The sequence below is a fragment of the Cricetulus griseus genome, chromosome 7 (genome assembly GCF_003668045.3).
Source record: "Cricetulus griseus strain 17A/GY chromosome 7, alternate assembly CriGri-PICRH-1.0, whole genome shotgun sequence".
NCBI lineage: Eukaryota > Metazoa > Chordata > Mammalia > Rodentia > Cricetidae > Cricetulus > Cricetulus griseus.
In genome coordinates this window covers 33,534,337-33,560,006 of record NC_048600.1, presented here as the reverse complement: position 1 = coordinate 33,560,006, position 25,670 = coordinate 33,534,337, and the positions used below count along the sequence as shown (strand labels likewise).

At 44.6% G+C, this 25,670-nt stretch overlaps 1 protein-coding gene across 6 annotated transcripts in view; it reads left to right on the top strand.

Annotated features, from left to right (window-relative positions):
* The first annotated feature begins 4,531 nt into the window (after nt 1-4,531).
* Mrtfb (myocardin related transcription factor B) overlaps nt 4,532-25,670 on the top strand; it is a 151,477-nt gene continuing 130,338 nt past the window's right edge. For 5 of the 6 annotated variants that reach the window (XR_004770672.1, XM_027424764.2, XM_027424762.2 and 2 more), the window contains exons 1-2: nt 4,532-4,654; nt 12,243-12,303. The gene's annotated coding sequence lies outside the window, so the exon portion shown is untranslated. The remainder of the gene's footprint in view (nt 4,655-12,242; nt 12,304-25,670) is intronic. The other variant, XM_027424767.2, reaches the window with a different exon arrangement.

Sequence of the window (25,670 nt, the reverse complement as noted above, 5' to 3'; positions counted from 1 at the left end):
CTTTGTTGTTTGCCTGAGTGTGCCAGGATAGCAGGTCCTTGAGTTTCCAGACATTTATCTATCTCTCCCCCCATCTGACTATAATAGCATTGGCATTACAAATATGGGCTACCATGCCAGACTTTATGTGGGTCCCGAGGATCTGAATGCTGGCCCTCACACTGGCAGAGGCAAGAGCTTTTACCTTGAGCCATCTCCCTAGTCCTTTTTAGAGAACTCCTTTTTTCTTATTGATTCCTGCCTCTCTCCCTCTAATATAACAGGTGCCAGTTAATGCTTCAAGTTTTCACTGGAGCATTAACCAAACCCTATTACCAGCATTTATAAAGTCCCTCATGGATCAAAAGACATTTTTATACCTTACATCCTCAGTTATACCACCTACTATATAATAAGCCTTGACCCTCTAAGAATGGACACATTTGAGCCAGGTGGTAGTGGCTTTAAACGCCTTTAATCCCAGCCCTTGGGAGGCAGAGGCAGATGGATCTCTATGAGTTCAAGGACAGGCTGATCTACAGAGCAAGCTTCAGGACAGCCAGGGCTACACACAGAAACCAAAACTAAAACAAAAAATGGACACATTTAGATATCTCTCCCATTTTAGTAGTGGAACAATCATGCCCTTGTGGATGTTGTTACATTTACCCTTTCTGAAGGTCACTCCAGTAACAAGGCATTGCCATTGGTGGGGACATGGGACAGCTTCATATAAACCCTTCTCTGTTTACAATGTCACCCACTAGAATTTTGTTAACAAGTTTCAACTTTATTCTTTTCCCTTTGCATTTGTTTTCTGTTGTTTGTGGCCGCTTTCCCCTCAGTGGAGCGACTTTCAGAGTCAGATATTTAAAACCGTCTGGGTAAATTTTCCTGTTTAAATGGTGAGAGCCTTTTTAAAAATGCTGTCCCTCTTATAGAAAGTTGGGAAGAGAGGGCTTTGGGGAAGGCACAGTCTCCTTTCAAACTACATAGTGGATTCAAGGACAACTTGGGTTGCATAAGACCAAACTTTTTCTTTTTCTTTTCATTGTGCCAGAAAGTGCTTGTAGTCCCACACCCAAGCCAGCATGATTTGGAGTTTATATTGGGAAAAGAGGAACAAGACAGGTATTACAGGGAACTTTCCCATGGTAAGAGTTCTTCAGTCTGTGTAAGGTAATTTTACATATGCATCTTTATACTTAGTTCATACCCATATTTTATATGAGACAGAGAAAAATGCTGAATACTTAATGTTGAAATCTTGATCTCAGGCAATTTGTACAGTGGGAGGTCAGAGGACAACTTGAGGGTTGGTTCTCTTCTTCCACCCTGTGGATCCCAGGAATGGATCTCAGGTGGTTAGTATTGACAGCAAGTACCTTTACCTACAATAGGGTATTGGGATAGGAAAGAATTTGTAGGTCACAAAAGCCGAGTTTTATATGTTTGGAGTCAGTGACCTGGAGCGGGATTCCTGACTCTGCCATTTACCAATTGTGGGTCCTTAGGCAAGTCCACTCATTTCCTAGAACCTTGGTTTCATCATCTGTGAAAAAGAAACAACACACATGTCTATATAGGTTTGTGACAATTGACTTGAGGCATCCACCTGATTAGGTTAAGGGATTCTCAGCCCATTATGTGTGAGTGTGTCTGCTGGGCATGCCTGGAAAAGACTGCAATGTGAATGAGTGGGCTGAGGCCAAGGAGCGCAGTCCTCTAAGCCACAGACATCAGTCCTCTGTCCTTCAGCATAAGAACTTCAAGTGCTCTGATCTTCAGGCTCAGAGACTTACACCAGTTCCCTCCCAACCCCTGGCATCTTCTTGGGCCTTCAGACTAAGACTGAGCACACTACATCATTAGCTCTTCTGGTTCTCGGGTCTTTGGACTTGGACTGAGCTATGTCACAGACTTTCATGGTTACCAGTCTGCTGGCAGCATATTGTGGGGCTTAGCCTTGGTGATAAATCCCCTAGTGAATCTATACCCTGTTGTTTTATTTTCTTTGGCGATCACTGCATAATAGGGGTCTCTGGAAGGACTGACCAAGCTAACAAATAAATGAACAGGGCTTGAACTGGTAACTACCAGTTGGAGGGGATTTCCTTTCCTAATCCCTATCCCATTTTGTTGAGCTGTGTTGTTACATTTCACATGCTTTGGTCTCTATTAGAGGAATGCTTTCCAGAAAGGCTAGGTTGGGAAGGTTGGTGTGGACCCGCATATGCTGACATGAAGTAACTGTCAAGATGGGTCAGCTCAGAGATCCTCAGTATAGCTTACAGAGATGAGCTAGAACCTTGCAGGCTCTTGAGTCTACAGAGGCTGACATTATAGGAATGCACAGAACAAGATGCGGTGGTTTGAATAAAACACCCCCCATAGGCTCATAGAGAGTGGCACTATTAGGAGGTGTAACCTTGTTGGAGGAAGTGTGTCACAGGAGATGGACTTTGAGGTTTCAGAAGCTCAAGCCAAACTTAGTGGCTCACTCTTCCTTCCTGCTGCCTGTCAATCTGGATGTAGAACTCTTAGCTACCTTGCCAATACCATGTCTGTCTGTGTACTACTATGCGTCCCGTAGGGGAAAAGGGCCAGGCAAAGAAACACACTTTGGCCCTGCAACCATAACCAAAGAAATGCACCCTGGCCCTGAAACCCGTGCCAAAGAAACACACTTTGTCACTAAAATCAGAGCCAGTGAAAGAAATAAGACCTGGCCTTAAAATTAGAGTCAAAAGGCTAAAAAGGACCAGTAAAAGAAACACACTTTGGCCCTGAAACCAGAACCAAATCTGACCCTAAACCTGTGCAGAAAACTAACCAATTCCTGAGCACAAGATCTAGCCAGTCTGAGCTCAGGGATTGAAATCTGACCAATCCCCACCCTGGAAATCTCCCTGGAAAAACTCTACCCCCTAAGAAGCCCTATATGAACCGTGTGTCTGTTCAGCTTATGGCTGTCCAGCTGCCCAGCTGTCCTTTGCCACCCTGGCAGAGGCAGCCACCCTCCTGGATTCTTCCCTCCTAATAAATCTCTTGAATGAGGTTTGGGTGAGACCTTCCTTCGCTGGAATGGACAGAGGAAAGTAACAACCTTTTGCTAGAGCAGAGCAGAGTGAGCAGAGCAGAGCAGAGTGAGCAGAGCTAGGGGAGACCTTCCCCTAGCAAGTGGAATTGTTATACTCTAGGGGACCTGAGCCTAACTGTAACAGCTTCGCCAGGGAAGCCCTCCTCTACTGGAGCAGAGCTGTTACACTGGGGAAGCCTTTCCCTGGAGCAGGGCTGTAAGCTGCTATGCTTACTGCAACCTGTGGTATTTATTCCCTTGGCTCCAGACTGCCAGAATACCTTTCCATCAAAGCTGTAACACTTAGTATTCTGTGGCTCCTGAGTACCAGAATCCCCATCCATCCGAACCACCGTAATGCTTACACTTCCCACCATGGCAATAGTGTTAAACCTCTGAACTGTAAGCCAGCCCCAATTAAATGTTTTCCTTGATAGGAGTTGCCATGGTCATTGTGTTTCCTCACAGCAATAGAAACTCTTAGACAAAGACCTTCCCATAAGGCAGTGCCAGGGCCTGGACTCCATACAGGTTCAAATACTGCCTATGAGTATGTGGGATGTTTTCTTAATTGCAAGTTTGGGAGATTATGGGTAACCACTTTGGTGTACCTCAATATGCCAGCCTCTCTTCTGGGAAGAAGTCACATGGTCCTCCCCAATGGAGTGGTTGTCAACCTTCCTAATGTTGTGACACTTTCGTATAGTTCCTCATGCTGTGGTGACCCTCAACATAAAATTATTTCATTGCTACTTCTTAGCTACAATTTTGCTACTATTGTGAACAGTAATGTAAATATCTGATAAAGATAGACCCTTGTGGTAGAGAACTGTTGCCCTAACACCTTTTACGCTCTGGTTCTATATCCATGATCCATTATTCTACTTTCTCCCACTATATTCTAAGGAAAGCATATACTGCTTTTTAGGGCTCTAGGGAGTTGGTGCAAAGAGGGGCATGCAGTATCTAGCTGCACAAAGGTGGGTTACAACAGACCACCTGCCAGGGTCACCTCTTTTACTCTGGAGAACTCTGAGTGGTAGGGAGTGAAGCTGGGTTCAAGAGAAGGAGGGGGCCCTAGGGGCCAAACCGAGGTGCGGATCGGGCATCACAGAAGCCCCAACTCCACAAAGGGTCTGCTCGTCCTGGCTGACCCCCACTCTGGACTGTGGAGGCGGTAAGAATGCACTCAGTCAGGCACCATAAGCTGTGAGCGTGCTGGGACAGCATGCTCTAACTGACTGACCATCTGACTTCGGGCGCAGCCAGAGCTTGTGCAGAACTTCTGAGCTCGCTGCTCTGGAGCCCGGTCTACGCATGCGCCCCGGGGCAGCCAGGTGAGAGCGCCGTGGTAGCAGCCTCGCACCTGGGCTTTAACCCTTCCGGGTCACGTGCGTGGGCGGATGCCGTGTGGGAGAAGAGAAGCGGGTGGTAAACCCCTGGGGTCTACAAGGCGCTTCCTGGAGCTTCCAGGCCGGGGTCGGTGCCCTCCTCGTTCGTACGGGAGAGGGGTGTAAGCGCGGGGCGGAGCGAAGTCTCGCGAGATCTGGCGGTAGCTGCGGCGGCGGCGGCGGCGCAGCGGCGGCGGCCCGGGAGGTGAGCGGCGGACGGGCAAGAGGCAGCCGTTGGGCTGAGGAAGGGGAGAGCTGCGGAGGGCGAGGCCGGGCTCGGGGAGAGGGGCGAGTAGAAGGCCCGTGTCCTCGGTGGCTCCTCGAGGCTGCTGCGGCGCCGCCTGGTGCGCGCTGTCCCGGGACTCGCGCCGCGGGCGGGCGGGGCGGCCGCGGTCTCCGGGCCACCGGAGCCAGGCGTCCCTCTCCGGGGGTCCCTGCGCGCGGCCGCCACCCTATCTTCCCCGGCAGCCTTGGCTTGGTTGGTGTCAGGCGCGTTACTTGCTCCCACGCTGGAACTGCAGAGAGCTGCAGCGCCTGGCCGAAGCCACACTGCGGGGACGTGGTGGGATGGGGACGGCCCACGCCCCGGGCTGACCGTCCATCCTTCTCCCCAGTCCTGCTCGCGCCCTTCTCCTGGGGCCCCCGCGGGGCTGCAGAGGGTGTGTGCCTGGAAGCCCTCCTGAAATTGCACGCAGCGTCCCATGCTTCTAGGGAGAAAGTTTGTCCTATTCCAGAAGGTCCCCTAGCCCCGAATGTTCAAGAAGCATCTCTTGGCCCTGTGTGAGAGAGCAGACGCTGGCTGAGAGTGATGAGGGGTGCGCTGGGCGTGGGGGGTCTCAGGCAGGCGGGATAGCTCAAGGCTTGCCTCAGGCAAAGGAAACTTTGAAGTTTGATTCTTGTCTGAAGCCGAGTGACTGTGAAGCTCGCGATCAAGGCCTCCGACTTCTGTGGCAAATGTTTGCAAAGCCCACTTTGCCACCCTGACACGAAGTTCATAGATAATATACCTTTATAAACATGACCCAAGGTCAGTGGAGTGCTCCCATTTAGGTGTAAGGAAGAAATAAAGGGGAAGAGGTGCTGTAGCGCTTGTATAGCCCAGATGCCCTACTAGGAAGTAATACTGCAGATGCTGCAGCCAGTATGTTTGGAGACACACGTATGTACACATGTACACGTGTGTGTGTGTGTGTGTGTGTGTGAGAGAGAGAGAGGGAGAGGGAGAGGGAGAGAGAGAGAGAGGGAGAGAGGGGAACAGAGATTGGGACCTGAGAAGACCATCTTACTTGGGATAATTGATGCTAATAAGAAAAACAGTGTAGGTTGAATGACAGCATACAAGATAAATCACAGCCTGAATCAGTCAAATAATACAGCCCTCCAGGGATATAGTATTCCATGCTACATTGTAACCCACCTTTTGCATCACAAACCCCGAGTTATCACCAATTTAGGGATCACATCAAATCCCTAATGTTTATTGTTGATAGTAAGAAAGCAGAAGATTGAAATTGTTGGGTTTAGCATTAGCGACTCCACTTGTGTCTAGGCTGGGGTGCTGGTGAAATGTACCCTGTGGAAGGTCCCATGGCTCCCTGTCCCCTCACCACTTTGCCCTCCATAAGTGGGGCAGGATAATGAATATTTCCCAGTGTCTTGCTCAACGGTTCAGTATTGAATCCTAAAGTTAATTTATAGTGAGCTCGTGGATCAGGATAGCCTGCATTATCACCTCTACCATCCACGTGTTGTATGGGTCTTGGTCCTGGATCCCAAACCCAGATGCTCTCTGCTGCCTGCCGTCTAGAAATCTCTTCAGTAATTAACAATGTGCCTTGGGGACAGTTCTGCCCTCTTGAGAACCACTATATAAAGCATATGCTCCATTATCTAGCTAATTATAACAGAATCTAATACACATTCTTCTTTGGGAATTAAAAACAAAATTCTCTCTGATGTGTCTGGATATATAAAAAAGACAGTGTCTTTGGTAAGTGGCACTTTCTTTGGTTATCCTCAAGTCTCAGGATATGGGGTTAATACTTGTTCACCTGCTGCTGTTTCTCTTTGGAGGGAATCCTTGTTGAGAATGTTGGTCACACTTGAACTGCTGAGCGGCTTGAGGTGAAAATGGAGTTGGAAGCCTCAGCAGCCTCCTAGATGGTGATTGCTGAGTGGCATTGAGTACCAGTCCGTGCAGCCCCTACTTAAGTGACCTTTTCTGCTTTTGATATTCTTATTAGAGAATTTGGAAAATACAGATGTGCTCAAAAGTGAAAACTAAAATTTCCCACCTAAGCCCTTCTGGGGATGGCTCACAACAAAACTGTATGAACTAGAAGTTGTCCATGAAAGTCCAGCTCAGTCCATTTTGTAGCTACAACGTAGCAAATTTCTTCAAATTGCTTAAGTCTGAAAAAGAAGTTTATTTTTAATTTGTTCCCTTTAAGTTGTTTCTTGATATAGAATATTCTGGTTGCTTGTTACTCTAGGAATGCACTGGAAATTAACGTCTAAGACTTGTGAACATTAAAAGTTGTCAAGTCATAGATACAGTGAACTCTTCTGAGTCGAAAAGTCATCTAAATCGAAAGTAATTAATTTTTATTGCTTTAAGCAAACACTGTCTAGTTCCTGGGTAAAAAGGCAATGCTTTTGGTTGTTTTGTTTTTTATTAATCACCACTTTAAAAGAATACTTCTGTTTTAGTTAGGGTTTCTATTGCTGTGGTAAACACTATGGCCAAAAGCATCTTGGGAAGGAAAGGGTTTATTTTGCTTACACTTCCACATCACAGTCCAGTCTGTCATTGAAGAAAGTCAGGACAGGTAATCAGAGCAGGAGTCTGGAAGAAGAGCTGATGCAGAGGCCATGGAGGAGCACTGCTTATTGCCTTGCTCATCCTGCTTTGTTTGTTTGTTTGTTTGAGACAGGGTTTCTCTGTGTAACAGCTCTGTCTGTCCTGGAACTCACTCTGTAGTTCAGGCTGGCCTCTAACTCACAGAGATCCACCTGCCTCTGCACCACCACCACCGGGCTTATCCTGCTTTCTTATAGCATCCAGGACCAGCTGCCCAGGGGTGGCACTGCCTACAGTGGGCTGGGCCCTCCCACAGTAGTCACCAATTAAGAAAATGCAGCATAGGCTTGCCCACAAGCCAAACTCAATTAAGGTTCCCTCTTCGAGACAAGTTGACATAAGTCTAGTCAGCACAGCCTATCTGTTCTTAAATGAATTGAGTATGAATTATGAATTAAGAGCATGTCTTGATGATGCCATCTCAGAGAAATAGGGACTGTACAAACATGTTCATGCATTGGTTGATTTCTAACAACAAAAACTGAATCCAAGGGATGACTTGCAGAACGAAGCTATTCACTTTGCATATCCTTCATCTTGACTGGAATTCTTTACTCTGAAGACTTAAAGATTACTGTCATTCTCGGAACCATTTTAAAAAAGTGTTTAGAGGAAAGCCTCATGGGGTGCTGGCGTCTGCCAGCATGAGGTTAACGTGAGTTACTTTGGTCTACTGCTTTATTTGCCCTTCCGTTCTGTAAAGCATGTTATTCCTCTGATAACTTTTTCTCGAATGGGTCATCCTTAGAGTAATTTTAGTGATTCACATTTGCTACCACTTAGGAAGAAATGTGTTTGAAAACACTGACTGTAGGAAGCAGACAGTGTATGTGGAGAGCTGTCCCCTGGTGTGTTAGCCAAGGCAAGCTCATAGGAAACCCAACTGCATAATACTGCCTGAGCACCTTGTCCCTTTTCAGGTTTGGTGGTCCCCCATTAGCAGCTCCTCATAAGGCTCCAGGGCTTGTTTGTCAAGCAGACAAGTGCTGAGCTGAGCCTGTGAGGAGCACCAGATGATGGACTGTGGAGATGGAGCCTAGTTAATGTGCTTTGCTTGCAGCACAAGCCTGAGCTCTACAGGAGGCTCAGGGAAATGCTGGTTGAGTTTGGCAGCCCACCTTTAATTTCAGCCTCAGAAGCTGACTAGTGTGACCATATCAATGAGTGCTGGATTTGATTGAGAGAGTCTGCTTCTATGACCAAGGTGCAGGAGCAACCAGGGATGATTCCTAACATCTACCTCAGGCTTCCATATGCATTTGAACACACATACACATGTAGCCACATTCACGTGTACACACATGTTGGTATACACAATGTGAATTACATACTACACATGAAAACAAAGCAGCAGCAGCAGAGTGGAGCAAGTGCCCCCAGGACTGCTGGTCACCTGGAGCCTGGGCAGGTGTGGGGAGCACTTTACATTTTACCAAGTCAGCTACAGCTGCTGCTCTAGAAACTCCACTTTTAGCATCATCACATGCTTTGCTTGCCTTTCAATATCAAATTTAAGAGAAATACTCCCTCCTAATCAGTAAGTGTAAACTCTGGCTTATAGGCAGTTCTCTTTGTGTGATTATTTTTTCAACGTTTAAGAATTCTGTTTATATGGACAAAGTGTTGATATGACTCAAACACTTAAATAATGCAGGCATTTCCAGAAAGCCAAATTTCCAGTTCTCTTGGGTCTCCCCCATTATAGTTTTTATATATTTCCTATAAATATGTCCATCATTTCTCTTTGTAGATACAAGCAAATATCAGTGGGCTGTAATTTTTTATATATAAAGTACAGTGCACTGTGTAGCCTGCCCTTCCCTGCTGGCTTTCCATTAGTTACTTAGTTTATATGCTCTTGAGAGTATTTGATGTTAGCACTTAGTGTATAGTGTTCATTTACAGAAAACATTTTTAAAAGAGTGTATTCATTTTTATTTTATGTGTATGAGTGTTGCTTGTATGTATGTCTGTGTACCACATGCATGCACTGACCTTAGAGGGCAGAAAAGGGTATTGGATTCCCTGACAGAGGAGTTATAGTTTGTTGTAAGCCACCATGTGGTTTCTGGAAATCAAACCTGGGTTCTCTGCAAGAGCAGTCAGTGCTCTTAACTTTAGAGCCACTGGTGTCTCCAGGCCCAGAAAGCATTTTAAAACAGCTCTAGGCATCTGTTTTGTCCTGGGTCTGCTTAGCCAGATCCACTTGGAGACATTCATGTTGTCTTTAGTCTTACAGACTGTGCATGCCATGGTGATGTGCTCCCAGAAGTGGGGTTGCTGGGTTAGTGGGCTGTGCGTTTTAATTTATATAAATAGTTCCTTGCTTTCTGAGTTGCACCATTTTGAACTTACACAGGTATGATTGTCCTCAGTTTCTGTGGAGGGTTGATTCCAAGACTTCTGTGGAGATAATGAAATCCAGACTTGCTTAAGATAGTGTTTACATATAACACATAAACATACTCCACAGGCTGTGAAATAATCTGTGGATTACATGCTGTGCTGACTTTTTTATATCAATTTAACACAAGCTAAAGTCATCTGAGAGGTGGGAACCTCAACTGAGAAAATGCCTTCAGACAATCTGGTTGCAGGCAAGCCTGTAGGGCCTTATCTTGATTAGGGATTGGTTTGGGAGGGCCCCATTGTGGGTGGGGTCACCCCTCAGTTGGTGTCCTGAGTTCTGTAAGAAAACAGACTAATGAAGCCATAGGAAGCAAGCCAGTAAACGGCGCCCCTCCATGACTTCTGCATCATCTCCTGCTCCAGGATCCTTCCCTATTTGAGTTATTGTTCTGACTCCCTTCGATGATGGATAGTGAGTGATATGCAAGTGTAAGCCAAATAAATCCTTCCCTCCTCAATGTGCTTTTGGTTATGGTAACAACTGTAAGACACATACACAGCCTGAATCAATGGTTGTACTATGTCACTCTTGTTTAGGGACTGTGCATGTAGAGGTCAGAGGACAACCAGTCTTCACTTTCCACCTTGACTCTCCAGCCCCATTAAAGAAAAAAAAAAAGATACTCTTTAATAAACAATTTATTTGTATCTATAGGTGTTTTGCCTGAATGTGTATCTGTGCTCTACATCATTCAGTGTCTGTGGGAACCAGATGATGTTGCATCCCCTGAGTCTGGAGTTATAGATAGTTGTGAGCCACCATGTGTTAGGAATTGAAGCCAGATCTTCTGGAAGAGCAGCTACCAGTGCTCTTAACCATGGAGCCATTGCTCTAGATCCACATCTTTTTCTTTAAGGTTTACATGGTTTCTGTTGGTCTTCTATGGAACCTGAATTTGGATGTACTTACTGAAGTGTCCTCATTCCTGTTTCTGTTAAGTCTGTGGGTTTACCTCTACACTTCAGTCTCTGGTCCTTTTTAAGATTTAGCCTGGTGTTCTAGGGGGTGCAGACTCAGCTGCATCACTGCAAATATCCACTGTACTCTGCTGTATTTGCCCAGAGGCTGTCCGGGAACTCAGTTCTAGCTGCCATGTATGTTAGGCACATCTTTGCACTTTGTGTCCTTACTTTATAGGGGAAAATAAAAGAAGTGAAATCACATTAAAGAAATAACTCAAAATTCTGTTTAGCTTTTTTCAAGCCTGGATTGCCTTGTCTATAAAAGGAGTAATATGGAGGACACAAATAGACATACTAAGGAGGAAGGGGCAAACTCATGCTTAAGTCTGCTCAACCTCTGCCTTCTTGCATTCTGTTTCCTACACTCTCCTTGAAATTTTTTGAAAGAGAAAAGCCATAGGAAAGTTAAAATTAGAATTAAGATCTTGGTCTGAGCAGGGTCATCATTTTTTTTTTTTTAAAGTCATTTTGCTGTGGTGGTGACGTATTCAGGGTCTCTCTTTTTGCTAGGCAAGCACTCTACCACCGAGCTAAGACTTCTAGCTTCTCCCTCTTTTTATTGTTAAATTTTGGGTAGAGTCTCTCTGAGTTTCTCAAGCTGGTCTTGAATTCACTGTGTAATTCAATCAAGCGTTGTGCTTGTAATCCTCCTGCCTCAGCTTCACCACCACCTGGGATTACAGGCCTATCCTAGTACAATCAGTAATCAATACATTTGAGTATAGGGACTGAGGCTTGGCCAGCATTCAAGGCTTCCTTCTTGCTTTCTGGCCTGTCACTACTTAATCCTCCCTTGTATACACCCTGGTGATGTTGCTGCTAGGCATGTTCCAAAGGTCTTGGTTTCTAGAACACTATCTAGAATGTTCTGTTGCCTCATGCTGCCATTCAGGTGTGGCATTCAATAAAAATGTCATATCCAGCAGCTTGTTCAACTGGTGATTTGTACCTCGGTAAGTTGGAAACTGAAGAGATACCATGTCCCTACTATGAAAAATACCTAATACCCAAGCAAACACTTGGTAGAGGCAAACCAGATGTTAAACAAGTGAAGGAAGACTCTATCTACTGTGGTTCCTTTTTCCTATCAAGTCAAGTAACTCATGTCTTAGCCCCTGGAGGACAGTAATAGGAACCATAAGCATACATTAGAGAGATGTATTGAGAGGCAGACTTCCCTTTATAGGAAGCTATACTAACAACAGCATGAACAACATGTATGTTCAAGAGCTGCCAAGGAGTCCCTGGCAGGGTCATCCCATGTGACCTTCATGTCTGAAGTTGGGCACTGTGGTCGACACACAGAAAATGGGCCCAGATGTGTGATAGCTGACTGAAGATACACCCTGGTTGGTACAGGTGGTCTGAGCGCCATGCCCAGCTCCCAGCCAGATGCAGAGTTTTCATCATCTGTGGGTCCCTGAAGGATTTAGAAGTTTTCCCTTCATGGTCAGGGTTTTGTTTCTTGGCCATCCCCTTCTTGGTGACTTCAGTGCTCTGACTTATAATCACCTGCTGGTAGGTGGTCAAGAAAAAGTAATTTCTACTTTTTTTTTTTCAGGTTCATAATAAAGGTGCTAAGGAAGAGAATGTAAGACAGGACAATAAGTATCTTTATTGAGGTAAGTCTTTTATGATTTTTACAACCATTTCCTTTGAAAACATTATAAATTATTCACAACTTCCTTTTCTCTGATATAATGGGTGGTTGAGGTTATGAAAGCTAGGAATTGTGAGGTATGTGTGTGGGGTACAATTTAAATTTGTGCCATCTCAGAAAGAAAGCAATACACACACACACACACACACACACACACACACACACGCACGCACGCACGCACGCACGCGCACGCACGCACGCATGCGCACGCGAATGCGGAGGGAGAGTGCACATGTAGAGGTCAGAGGACAACTTTTGGGAGTTGGTTCTTTTCTTCCATTATGGCATCTGAATCAAACTTAGGTCCTTAGGCTTTTGGTCCCAGTTCTTCCCCAACTGAGCTATCTTGCCAACTCTAACAACTATATAATAAATAGTTCACAATTAAACTGAAGTGGACTTGGTAGGCAGTAGTAGGCCCTGAATGAAAGAGGTTCTCCTGTGCCTCCTCTGATAGCCCTCTGGTGTCTTACTGGGAATAATAGTATAATCCCCCTATGTTTCCCTACAATTCTGCAATTCTTGGTTCTGGAATCCCTTTCTTTGGTGGTATAGTAGTTGTTTATACAGCCCTTTTGTTTTTTTGGTGAGAATGAGTTGGAACCCGAGTTCTAAGTTACTTAGGGAAGTGAGTAGGGAATGGAAATCTTAATTCAACCTCAGTGCATTGGTGAAATGCACTGTAAGCTGATCTCAAGACGTTCTCACATGGTGGCTGTTTAAATGGGGTGTCTCTAGCAGCTTCCTCTCATTGCAGGATGAGTTTAAACTGGCAGACTCAGTGGTCGCTGGATTAAAAGTTGGGCAGAGGTGGGAGGTTGAGTCTGAGCATTGAGGGTGTGTGTCTGTCAGCTTTCTAGATGGAGCTGCTTTGCAGAAGGGAGATTAGGCTGAGCTGTGTGGTGGGAACGGTAGGCCCTCAGAGTCAGTCTGATTTATTCTCTCCTGATATTTCTATGCTGAAGGAAGCGTTTTGGATGGGGTGGGGGGAGAGGAAAGCAGTAGCCTGGGGCCACAAGTTATTCCCTAACATCCACACCCCTCAGCTCTGTGTCCCATCCTCCCTGAAGAATTTGCTTCCTTGCCAGCCATGAGAGCTGTGCCTTGTGTGTGGCCTGATAGAAACTCATCTGGAGCTAGGCAGAGGAAGGCTGCCGCTTTGGAGCCTAGAGGTTGATTTGGCATCTAATGTGAGATTACGGTGCAAACTGGCCTTTCCCCTCTAGCTTAGACACAGCTCCACACAGCTCTTCTTCTTTCTTTATCTTTAGAGAGAGGAAGGTGAAAGTTAAGTGTGTATGTTAAACCCAGTAAATTTCATCTTGATTGCATTTCAATCAGTTCTAATGTGACAGAATTTTCCAGTCTGAGCTTGCTCTGGCAGCCGTCAGTCAAGTGAGAATTGCTGTCAGGGAAAGACGCCCTCCCACCCCTCTCCCAAGTGCTTGAAGCCATCCCACTTCCTTTTTCTTTTACCTTAAGAACTGGCTGCTGACACTTGGGAATTATAATCAGATTGCATCAGTCTTATGGAAAGGTTACCAATTACTGTTCTGCACAATATGCACTTCAAGTGTCTCGGTTCAGTGCTTTTAAATGCCTGTTAGGTGAATGAAGGCTTTGTGTCACGCCCTGATTTAATACATTTGATGAGAGACTTTATTGATGGCTTCTTGTCTTCAGTTCTGTGGCGGGGGCTGCATGGAGGAAGGAGGTTATTTAGGATGAAGTCTTCATGGGGTCTTTTGGTGGTTGCTCCATGAAGCTGGATCCTGGAAGAAGTGTGCCTGGTTGAGTGACTGGGACTGAGGGTGAGCCCTGCCTGGAGTGTCACATGGAGCTGTGAGCAGGAAGACGTTTCCCGGTGGAGCATTCTTGAGTACTGTGCCCTGTTTTCCTGACCTCATTTTGTTCATTCAGTATCTGACAGAAGGGCACAGTGAGATTGTGAAAATTGTCCTTGGGCATGTAGCTAGTAGGTTTTTAAATGCATGGCTGAAATCCTCTCTTTGGCTCTCAGATCTGTCTGTCTGTATGTCTGTGTATGCCACAGAGGATGTAGGTATTATGTTAGGAATGGTTAGAGTGTCTCTGGTGTTGTAGGGTCTGCAGTTTTGAACAGGATGACCATCACACCATGTGATCCTCTCAGTGCTACGTTCTCTTGATTTCCTACATCTTTAGCCATTGCCTGATGAAGTCTCTTGGCCTGCCAGGGTGTCTGGCTGTGTTCAACACAGCATAGTCTTGTTTAATTTAGCAATGCTTGGAGGTGAAAGGCATCTGACAGCCAAGTACAAACAGGCTTTCTGCAGGAAGTTGATGTAGTCAGAGGAGAGAATGCTTGTTTCCCTTATTCTGTGCCAGTCAAGAGGCTGGCAGATTTTCTCCTCGTGAGGCAGAAGGGCTTAGATTTACTGAAGTAGCTCTGACCAGTTGGAGGTGAGCTGTGTGTTGGAGAACACTTTTCCTCACGTAGTCTTGAGTTGGTTCCATCCTATACCTACTGGCTGATTACAGATTATATTCTCTTTTGTTCTTGGCTCTGTTTACCTTGGATTTCATTTTATGGCTGGTCACAATGGGGATTTATGGTAGGAAAATCAATCCTTTCCTCATTTGAAAAGACAGATTATCCTGTTTCAGGCAGATTCAAGCAGGCCTCTGAGCAGGGGCACTGTTGTGCTATGACTCTGTGCCATTATTTCCTAAAATAATAGTTTTAGTCATACTTAAGTCACATACTGCAAGGTTCATAAAAGGGGTTTTGAATGTGTTCACAGAGTTCTACACCAGCCATTATTGTCTAAGTTCAGAATACTGTGAGCTCTCCATAAAGATATTCTAACCCCTCCACAGTCACTTCCCACTCATCATCCCATTCCTGGCAGTGCTAATCTTTATCTTCATAGATTTAGCTATTCTGCATATGTCATGTAAATGTACACATTTAGTATGTGGTTCTTTTAGTTAGGGTTTCCATTACTGTGATAAAACACCATGACCATAAACAACTTGGAAAGGAAAGGGTTTATTTCAGCTCACAACTGTTGGGTCACACACCGTTACTCAGGGACTCCAAGGCAGGAACTCAAGCATGGCAGGAACACAGAGGTAGGAGCTGATGGAGAGGGGAGCTGCTCCCTGACTTGCTCCTCATGGCTTGCTCAACCTGCTTTCTTATAAAACCCAGGACTACCAGCCCAATATATGATATTGCCCACAGTGATCTGAGCCCTCCCCCATCAATCATTAATCAAGAAAATGTACAATACAATAGACTTGCCCACAGGCCAATTTAGTGGGTCATTTTCCCAGTTGAAGTTCCCTCTTTCCAAATGACTCTGGCTTATGACAAGTTAACATAAAACTATCCAGCGCAGCATGTTGTTGAGGTTTATTTACGTTGTAGCAGATATCAGAGCCTCATTTTTACTTCAGTATATTCTGTTGTGTGGATATACGATATTTTGTTCATCAGTTGGTGGACATAATGTTTTTATGAACTTCTTTTTTTGTTTTGTTTTGTTTTGGTAGTGGCTTTTTATTTGTGTGCTGAGGTGGGGAGCGGAGATGCACAGAATGGACTCAGACTTTGGGGACAAGAACTTCTCATTGTCTCCAGTGATTGTTTCTTTTGGTCCTTTCTACTGGGTGTGCTGTGTATAGGGCACCTGCCACAATGGCATGTTTAAGCCATGTGCACAGGGCACCCCACTCAACTCTTTGACCAGTTGTAAGTTTCTGTGTTGACCACCATCCATGCACAAAGAAACTTCTCTGATGAGTCCTGAGAGCGGCACTCGTCAGTGGGGAAAAAAACATGAATTTAGAGAGAAGTTGATGCTTTGTCCATTAGCAGAATAACAGCAGTAGGTTTAGTGAAGCGTCCAGCCACAAATGGAACATCTTTATCATCCATCCCTTCGCAAGGGGAAAGGAACATCACAGAAGAGTGGTCAGAGACTGTAAGATCCAGAGGTTAGGGAGGCCCAGAGAAAGCTGTCTTCTGGATGTGATGGACTTATGTGCTCACAAGCTCACAGCACCTGAGGTTGCCTTCACAAAATTAAGCCAGTCAACATTTTAACATGGGGTGGGATTATGATCCCCCTCCCCCCAACTAAGGGGCTGTGGATAGTTGATGGCTTCTGGAGCAGAGTCAGTTTTTTTTAAGGGTGTGTCTCCTGGTAGTGCAGTCTCTTGTGACCCCACTGCCAGGAGGGTATGGACAGCACAAATTGGACTCCTTGGCTTATAAAAATAGAAAAAGAAGACAAGAGGTTATAGGGAATAGGGAAGTGGGGGTGGAGTTAAGTGGGGGAGTTGAGTGGAATATGATCAAAATACTATATATATATATATATATATATATATATATATATATTCTACAATAGCTTTTCAATGTAGTCAGAGTATATAGTAAAGTGTAGGTTTAGATGTGATGCTTTGATGCCTAGATTATTACAAACCCAAAGAAAGCCACTTGACTTCAGTTTCTTCATGCTTGTAGGAATGAAAGCATCCTCCTAGTAATGGGTTTAGCATGTGTGGTGGTGGTCTGAGGTCAGGCTCCTCCTCCAGGGTGCCTGACTCAGGGCATAGCACTCTTAGCAGAGTACCACATCTTTCTTTGGTGGGCTAGGGAAGAATATTGGTTGTGGGAGTTGAATGTGTCCTGTTGCAGAGTTCACATTTTGTCCTTAGCAGTAGGTAGGGGCATTGAGGCATCTAGCAGAGAAAAGGGGGTGATGCTGCTATTGTAGTTCCTATAATCTAGGGCCTGAGTGTGCTTTTTGCTGCTGTACCTGAGAGCTGGTGAGGACCCAAACTGGGTGCTGGGGGTGCAGTGAAAAAACAGAGGCTGCAAAAGCACAGGAGTAGTTTGTCAGGATCCTGGCTATAAGTTAACAGGAAGTTCATATACAGTATTGCGAGTAAGAGAATTCTCTGAAGATCCCTGAGAAGGGCACACAAACACTAACAATGTTGCAGAAACTGGGAGAACTGCAGCCACCCTGGGAATTAGTGTAGTGGGCCTCATCACTGGGTAGGGCTGTCCTTACACTAAAGCCGAGAGTGAGTGAGTCTCTCCTCCCAGCTGTCCTTTCACAAGTCACAGAGACACTCCAGCCTTGAATTTTGTGCCCTCTTTGCTAGAGTCCTCTGCCGCCATTACTGAGTTCTTAGCAGAAAGGGAAGATGTCGAGCAGGTTCATCTGTACACATCATTCTGGGAAGGTGAGCTGGCACAGGATCTGACATGAAGGGAGAAGTCAAGGGTACCTCACAAGTTTGTGGCTTTGGGAGCCATTCTGCCCAAGAGTAAGGAGGTTCAGGGTTGAACAGAGCAGAAGGTAGGAAGCAGGCTGAACAGTTTTAGACTGGGTGAGACTGGTATACCACTTCTGGGGATAACCTTGCTGGGGATAACATTTTAAGTATCTGATTGGCTTGACTTTCTTCATTGCTAGAAGCTAGAGAATGTTCTCTTCGCTTTGCCTCTCCAGAGCCAGTATCTTGCACCTGCCACATGACTGGTGTTGGAAGCAGGTGCTTGGGTGGATCCTCTTTTGGATGGGGAGTTACTGCATCAGGCCAGGTGGTTGAAAAGCTTTGGACCTTATTGGCTAAGGGACATTTCTAGTTCAGATACTCTGTGGTCTGTGATTTCCATGTTCAAATAATATTATTGTGCCTATGTCTTCCTTCACTTTTTCTTTCTTTTGTTCCATCTTACATTTAATGCTGTTAATTACATGTTGATACTCCTGTCAATAAATTACATTTTTTTTTCTAAAATTAGATTTAGGGAATAAAGATGATAAAGACAGAGAGACTTAACAATAATCGAGGCAGAAGGTCTCTCTGGTAAATGTCAGATGTTTATGGAACACTTGGAATGATACAGATTGTACTTAGGAAACATTCTCTGATCAACCATGGAGATACGAAGCAGGGGCTTAGTAACTCAAGGCCTCTGAGAGTGAGGGACTGGAAGTTCACCTTCAAAGAGTTCTGTTCACAGCAAGACTTTAGAATTGAGGCTTTTGTATTCCAAATAGCAGATGTCAGCTTAGTTTCATCTTTATGTAAAAAATAAAGTAAATCGCAAGTTTCAAATCTTGGCATCTTGAAATTAGACTTCTTATTTCTGTCTTAATAACCATCAGACAGTAGAATTTGACTTTTTTTTTTAACCCTTTAGTTTTAAAATGTCTCCTCTTCCAACTCCATCTTCTCTCCATTGTCAGGAAAACCAAACCATTGGAAGCTTGGGTATACTGTAATTTTTATTATTTAAGTTTTAGAAAAACACACTTGTGTTTATATATATTAGCAATATTACGTCCTTACTAGGGCAAAATGGTTTTTTCTTTTGAGTTGTTGTTGTTTTGGTTTTTCCAGACAGGATTTCTCTGTGTAGCCCTGGCTGTCCTGGAACTCTCTCTGTGGACCAGGCTGGCCTCAAACTCACACAGATCTACCTGCCACTGCCTCCCAAGTGCTGGGATTAATGGTGTTCGGCACCACCACCCAGTGGGCAAAGTATTTTTATGACAAAAATACGATTGTGTTGCTTTTGTAGGCTAAACACCCTTATCTCAGTACCATACCAGTGGCATGCTATTATTGGTATCTGCATGTTCAGCCATCAGTATTTATGACTGTTGTTTCCAAACACTCTGTGGGTACCAGAATGTGCAAGGTCCTTTGTGGTGGTTTGAATAGGAATGGCCCCCAAAGACTCATGTGTTTGAACTTGGCCCATGGGGTATAGCACTATTGGGAGGTGTGGCCCTGTTGATGTAGGGGGGCCTTGCTGGAGGAAGTATGTTGCTGTGGGGGCAGGCTTTGAAGTCTCAGAAGCTGAAGTCATTTACTTCCTGTTGCCTGTGGCTCAAGAGGTAGAACTCTGAGCTCCTTTTCCATCACCATGTCTGCTGCATGCATCCTGCCATGATGTTAATGGACTGAACCTCTGAACTATAAGCCAGCCCCAATGAAATGTTTTCCTTTATAAGAGTTGCCTTGGTCATGGCGTCTCTTCATAACAATAGAAACCCTAACTAAGACACCCTTATGTAAAGTGATGTAATATTTACATATAACCTATACACAGTCTTCTGTCTTCTTTAAAGATTTCTTTTTAATTATGTGTGTTGCAGGATATATGCATGAAAGCGGGTGCCTGTGATGGCCTAGGTACTCTGCAGGAGCTGGGGTTTCTGGCAATTATAAGCTGCCCAGTATGTGTGCTGGGAACTGAACTTAGGTACTCTGCAAAAACAGCCCACACTCTTTGAAGTGCTGACTCATCTCTCCAGCTCCTTCTGTCTACTTTAATCATCTTGAGATTACTTACTGTGTCCAGTATAGTGTAAATGTTGTACTCTATCGTTTAGGGAAAGGAGGATATGTACAGGATAAAAGCAGTATTTTTTAAAGATATCTTGTATGTGCACTATTGAACTCATAACTGCAGAACTGATGGATAAAAACGGCCAAGTGTATTTTCAGTGTTGTTGCCTGTTGCCTGTTGCCTAGAATCTTTTCTTTCTATTATACAGTAGAGATGTGAGCAATTTTTATTTAGCTTTTTGCTTATTTGAGTCTTCACTATTTTTTAAAATTTATTTTTTTTTTGTTTTCAGTACATCTCAACCCCTACATCCACTCCTCCTCCATTTCCCTTCAGAAAAGAGGCCTCCCAGGGATAGAGGGATAGGTTGTTTTTCTTTTTTTTTTCTCTCTTTTTTCTTTTACAGAGCATTGATTAAATTTGGCTGCATATGCAGGCTCTTCTCAAGTTGTAGTTAATATACATTTCTCTGTAAGAAGCCAAGTTCTCTGTAAGAAGTTAAATTATTGTGAGATATGCTGCTATAATTATTTAAAAATAACTGATATTTGAACTGTAGACAAATGCTTGTTCTGTCTGAGTCTGCTTCAGATGGATTGAGGCCTTGCATAGGATGCATTTTCACAAAGATACTCAAAGTCTTTGAGAAGACAGTCCATCATAGAATAACCTGGGCCAGATGTGGTGACTCAGGACTCACACCTATAATCCCAGCATCCAGAGGCTACTATGAGTTCTAGAGTAGCCTAGGTTACTAAGAGAGTTCCAGGCCAGCCAAGCTACAGAGTGAGACCCTATCTCAAAAAAGCAAAAATATGAGCTGGGAAGATTGCTCATTGTATAAAGTACTTGCAGCATGGCCATGAGTGCATGAGTTTGGATCCCCAGAGTCACGTAAAGCTGGGCAGACTTGGCCTCTTGTAATCCAAGCACTCTGGGGGCACAAGCAGGCAAATGGGCAAGTGAGACAAGCTCATCAGGGAGCTCTGGGTTTCAACTGGGAGAGTAATTGCCTCAAGAAATAAAGTAGAGAGTGATTGAGCTCAACGCCAGATGTTAACTTTGGTTCTGCACAGACATGTGCACAGATGATACACTCACATGCATGCATACATATGTAAACATGCATGCACTGCACACACAGGCAATTTTAAAGCATAAATAAATAAAGGTGTGGAGTTTCCCACAAAGGTTAAGTAATCATGTGGGAAATGCCTGTGCCAGGATCTCAGACCTTTACCTATAACATCACACTTTAAATCAGCTATCAAACGTTAGTGGAAGATTGTTGATTTGAGGAGATATCCTTACCTACTCCCGCAAAAAGTAACCAAAGTGTACCTGATTCACTGCACTACAGCTTATTCTGTTTTCCAAAATGTTAATTATTCTTTAGGAAGTAGTTAGTGTTGGTCTTTACCAATTAACTCTTCAAGGGTGGTGCCATTTAAAACAGAAGCCACAGCCCCAGTGTTGTGATGAGTAAACAGCTGTTATCCAGGCATTCTAAGCACAGGCTTTGCTGAAAAGAGCCTTTGCTTGCCGGGGCTGCTCCTCTGTTGTGTGTACCATTTACAGGAGGACCACTTTTCACACACTTGACATTGATTACGTTTTGAGTTTCCTTTATTTTACTTTACTTGTATATTATTATGTAGGTGATATCAAGATGGGATTTGTGTGTGTGTGTGTATGTACCCATGTGCATGCATTCATGTGCCATGGTGTATGTGTGGAGGTCGGAGGACAGCTTTGTGGAGTTGGTTCTCTCCTTCCACCTTTACATGAATTCTGGGGATTCAACTCAGGTCATGTGTATTAGTCAGGGTTCTCCAGGGAAACAAAAGCAATGGGATGAGTGATTATATTATTGTATTTATTATATATAAAAGAATTTATTAAGCCAGCTTCTGTTAAAATAGTAGCATTTATCTCACAGCTGAGAGACTGGGATACTTCAGGAGTTGGTGTCATACCATAGTAGCTGTCTCTCACGGGAGAGGCTTGTAACCCAATGGCTAGCTGGTCAGTTCATAGGGCTGGGTGCTTCAGCAGTCCTAGTCTGGCGCCAAACCTAGAAGATTCCCGATGGCCCCTCATCCTCAGCCCACGATGGAAGTCTGGCAACTCCAGACTCCACTGAAGGAAGCAGCAGCAACAGATGACCTTGGTGGTAAGAGGAGGCCACATGAGAAAAAGGCTACTGATTTCCCTTCTGCCATAACCTTTTTCTCTTGGTTGCTATGAGAATGTACCAGCCACAGTTGGAGTGGGTCTCCCACATCAATTAAAGTGATTAGGACACTTCTTCAGATGAGGCTTCCTACTCAGGTAATTCTAATTTGTGGCAAGCAGGCATGATCTCATGCCATTTTGCCAGCCCTGGTTTTCGTTTTTGTTTTTTGGGACAGAGCATAAATAATGGGACATTGGCAAATCCAAAGGATCTGTCTTTACTGAGATGCAGTCAGAAAGACTTGAGGGAGAAACCACTGAAATGCATTCTTGTAAAGTGCATATAGAAGCTAAGCTGAGTGGCTGCAAGGGCCATACATAATACACTTGGGAGGTAGAGGAAGGAGAGTCAGGAGTTCAGTACCTGTGTTTATGTAAGATCATGCTTCAAAAATACAAAAAAGACAAAGAAGAAAGGTAGGCTGTGTGCTGGCTAATCTTATGTCAACTTGACACAAGCTAGAGTCACCTGAAAGGAGGGAACCTCAATTGAGAAAATGCCTCCATAAGATCTAGCTGTAAGGCATTTTCTTAATTAGTGATTGATGGGAGAAGGCCCAGTCCATTGTGGGTGGTGCCATCCCTGAGCTGGTGGTTCTGGGTTCTATAAGAAAGCAGGCTGAGGAAGCTATGAGGAGCAAGCCAGTAAGCAGTACCCCTCCATGGCCTGTCTCCAGGTTCCTGCCCTGCATGAGTTCCTGCCCTCACTTTTGATGAGGAACAGCAGTATGAAAGTGTAAGCTACATAAACCCCTTTCTCCCCAGGTTGCTTTAGTCATGGTGTTTCATCGCAGCAATAGAAGCCCTAAGACAGGCTACAGCACTCATAAGAGGGAGGGAGGTAAGGAGAGGGAGGGAAGGAGAGTATACACACAATATGTGAACACACATTTCTCAAGCATCCATGACAGGTGTGTTCATGCTGTCTGGTTTCCTCATGGACAAAGGGGCAATAGAAGCTGTTTAGGTCATTCTTGTTCCTGTCTACTGAAGTCTGAATTTCGGTTTTAGTTTCCATTTCAAAGACAGCAGAAGTCCTAAGAGAGTGGGAGTTTTTGTGGCCTGCTAGCTCCTTTTCTCAGTCTTATTATCCATGGAAATCTCAGCCTATAGCAGGTAAAGCAGGACCTTCATCGCAAGACATGGCTGCCGGCCCTGAAGCACAAAACCCCTGTGCCATGTTGAATAGACAGTGGACGAATGACTGAGAAGTCATTCAGAATGCATCTTGTTACAGCTTTTCACAAAATTATACACTCAAAAGCACTGGTAGCATTTAAAATCAGAATTGTCATAATTTAAAGCTACTTTAAGCATGCTAAGAAGTAGCATTACTGCTAAGAAAGCCATTCCATAGAATGTAGATGTATGTTGGGGTGGAGGCCAGAGGGTGACCTCAGGTATCTTCCTATGTTGCTGTCCTCCTTGCATTTTGAGATAGGTCTTTCACTGAACCTAGGGCTTGCTGATGTGGCTAGATTGGCTGGCTGTATGGAGCTCTATGCCCAGCTGGTGGGGGCTACAGGGAGATAGTGGAAGTATTAGGGATCAAAGCAAGGGCCTCATGCTTCTACAGCAAAGATGTTATCCAAGTTGGGCCGTTTTACTTATTCAGTGAAGCCAGGTCTTTCTGGTAAAATGGCTCAGTGGGTAACGTCTTTACACAAACTTTCTACTTAAGCTGCTCAGAATATAAGGTGTTGTATGCAGCCAGCCCTGTCACTAAGACAGACCTTTAGATTAAGGCAAACTAAAGAATATTGACCCCATTGAGAATAATTAAACTGTAGGTGTACATGGTGAGGTGAGTTCACATTCTCTTCAGGTGTGGTCACACCTGGCTTGGGAGACAGGAGCTGACCTGTTAGCTGTCCTTGAGCTGTTAGTAATTCGAAGTAGCTCTGTGGCTGTGACAGTCACTATCACCTGGATGTTCCCTATCATAGTGAGGGTGCTGGGGGCTGCTGGGTATGAAGCACCAAATGATTAGTAACTGGTGGCAGATGCTGCGTCATGGCATGGAACAGTGTTCCCTTTCACGGTAAAATGAAATCCTGGGACCATATTTGACAGTAGAGATGTCACTTGGGAGCAGAGATGACTCTGAAGCATCAGTGGCATTCAAACCACAGCAGTTGTCTGCCCACCACTGTGATGGAAGGCTGGACATCTTAAGCAGTGAAAGTCTAGATCTGTCAGATGTTGTATGCTTCTACTTTTTGCATAATTTATTTTCTTACTGTTTACCTAGTACAGAATCATTTAATTTTTAAATGTCATAAAAACAAGAACCAGAAAGTGAGTTTCTGGGTCCTGTGGTTTCCTTGTCATCTTATTTAATGGATACCATTGCTCCCTGGGACTGAGGATATTTACAGGTGTGTCACAGAGCCTGTGTTCCAGAGTGCCGTAGCCACTGAACATTCACAGGGTTAGCAGGCCAGTATGGGTCTGGCTTAGGCTATGATGTTGTACAAAATGCTGCAGGGAATTGTTCTGTCCACTAAAAACTTGCTGTTTGTAAAATTGTTCCTCTGAGAAGATAGAAGGAGGTGTTTCAGAGGCAACTGAGAACCTTTCCCCAGGGGAGCCTGAGGCTCATGCTAGTAGCATCTACCTATCCCCAGGAAGAGATTCGTAGTGAACCTGAGTCTCTTGAGTGAGTTCAGTGGATTCTTGTAGAGAAAAGCCAGAAGCAATATCACTACAAGGAACATAGAGAGTAGTTTTCAAATGGATGTACTTGGCCAGCTGGAAGATGTGTGTCTTCTGGATTTTACTGATGAGTAAAGAAAGCACACATATCTTCTGTATGCAATTTTCATACTTGGTTCACAGTATAGAATTCTTTACAATTAGGAATAAAGACATTCTTAGGAATAGTGGCACACATGTGTAATCTAGCACTCAGGAGGCTAAAAGATATCAGCCTAGGCTTCATTATGAGTACCCGCTCTGCCAGGGCTCCACAGCAAGAGCCTGTCTCAAACCAGAAAATATACAAACACATCCCCCCAAAACAAAGGAAAAGCTAAGGTATGGAATATTATCTTTGCTATAACCCCTAAGAATTTACTTAAATTTCAGTGTTATTAATAGTTTCAAACCTTTAGGTCTAATCCTTATTAGCTTTTCACAGTTTCCTATCCCAAGCTGGAAGGACCTCTTTGGAGCCAGCCAGCTCCATTGGAAGACAGGCTGGCTGAATGCATTTTTCCCACCGCCATCCTCCACTGTGTGCTTAGTACAATAACCAAGTCCACACAAGAGAAGACACACAGCAGCTTTGTAATGTGATCCTGGCCCTGTTGCATGAAGTCCACACTTCAACAATGCAGAGGGCACGTACAGTGCATGTTTATCTGAGTTAATGAACCGCCTTAGGGCAGGTTGCAGTAGTAACGATTTCAATATCTAGTGACAGAGCAGTCCGTGCTCATGATTGAGCTAAATGTTCAGGCTTCCTTCAAAGGCAGTCAGCAGAATCCAGGGAGACCAGTTTGTTCACTTTTCCACCCAATAGTCATTTACTTTTACAGTATGTTTATGTAGAGTAAAGGTCAAAGGGAAAGGTGTGTTGAAGGCAATAGCATCAGTCACTTTGTTACAACTGAAGTTTCAGTGTGCTGTTGAAAGAGCTGCAGAATTCAGATAGCTCCTTCCTTCCTTCTCCTCCCATCCTCCCTCCCATCCTCCCTCCCATCCTCCCTCCCTCCCTCCCTCCCTCCCTC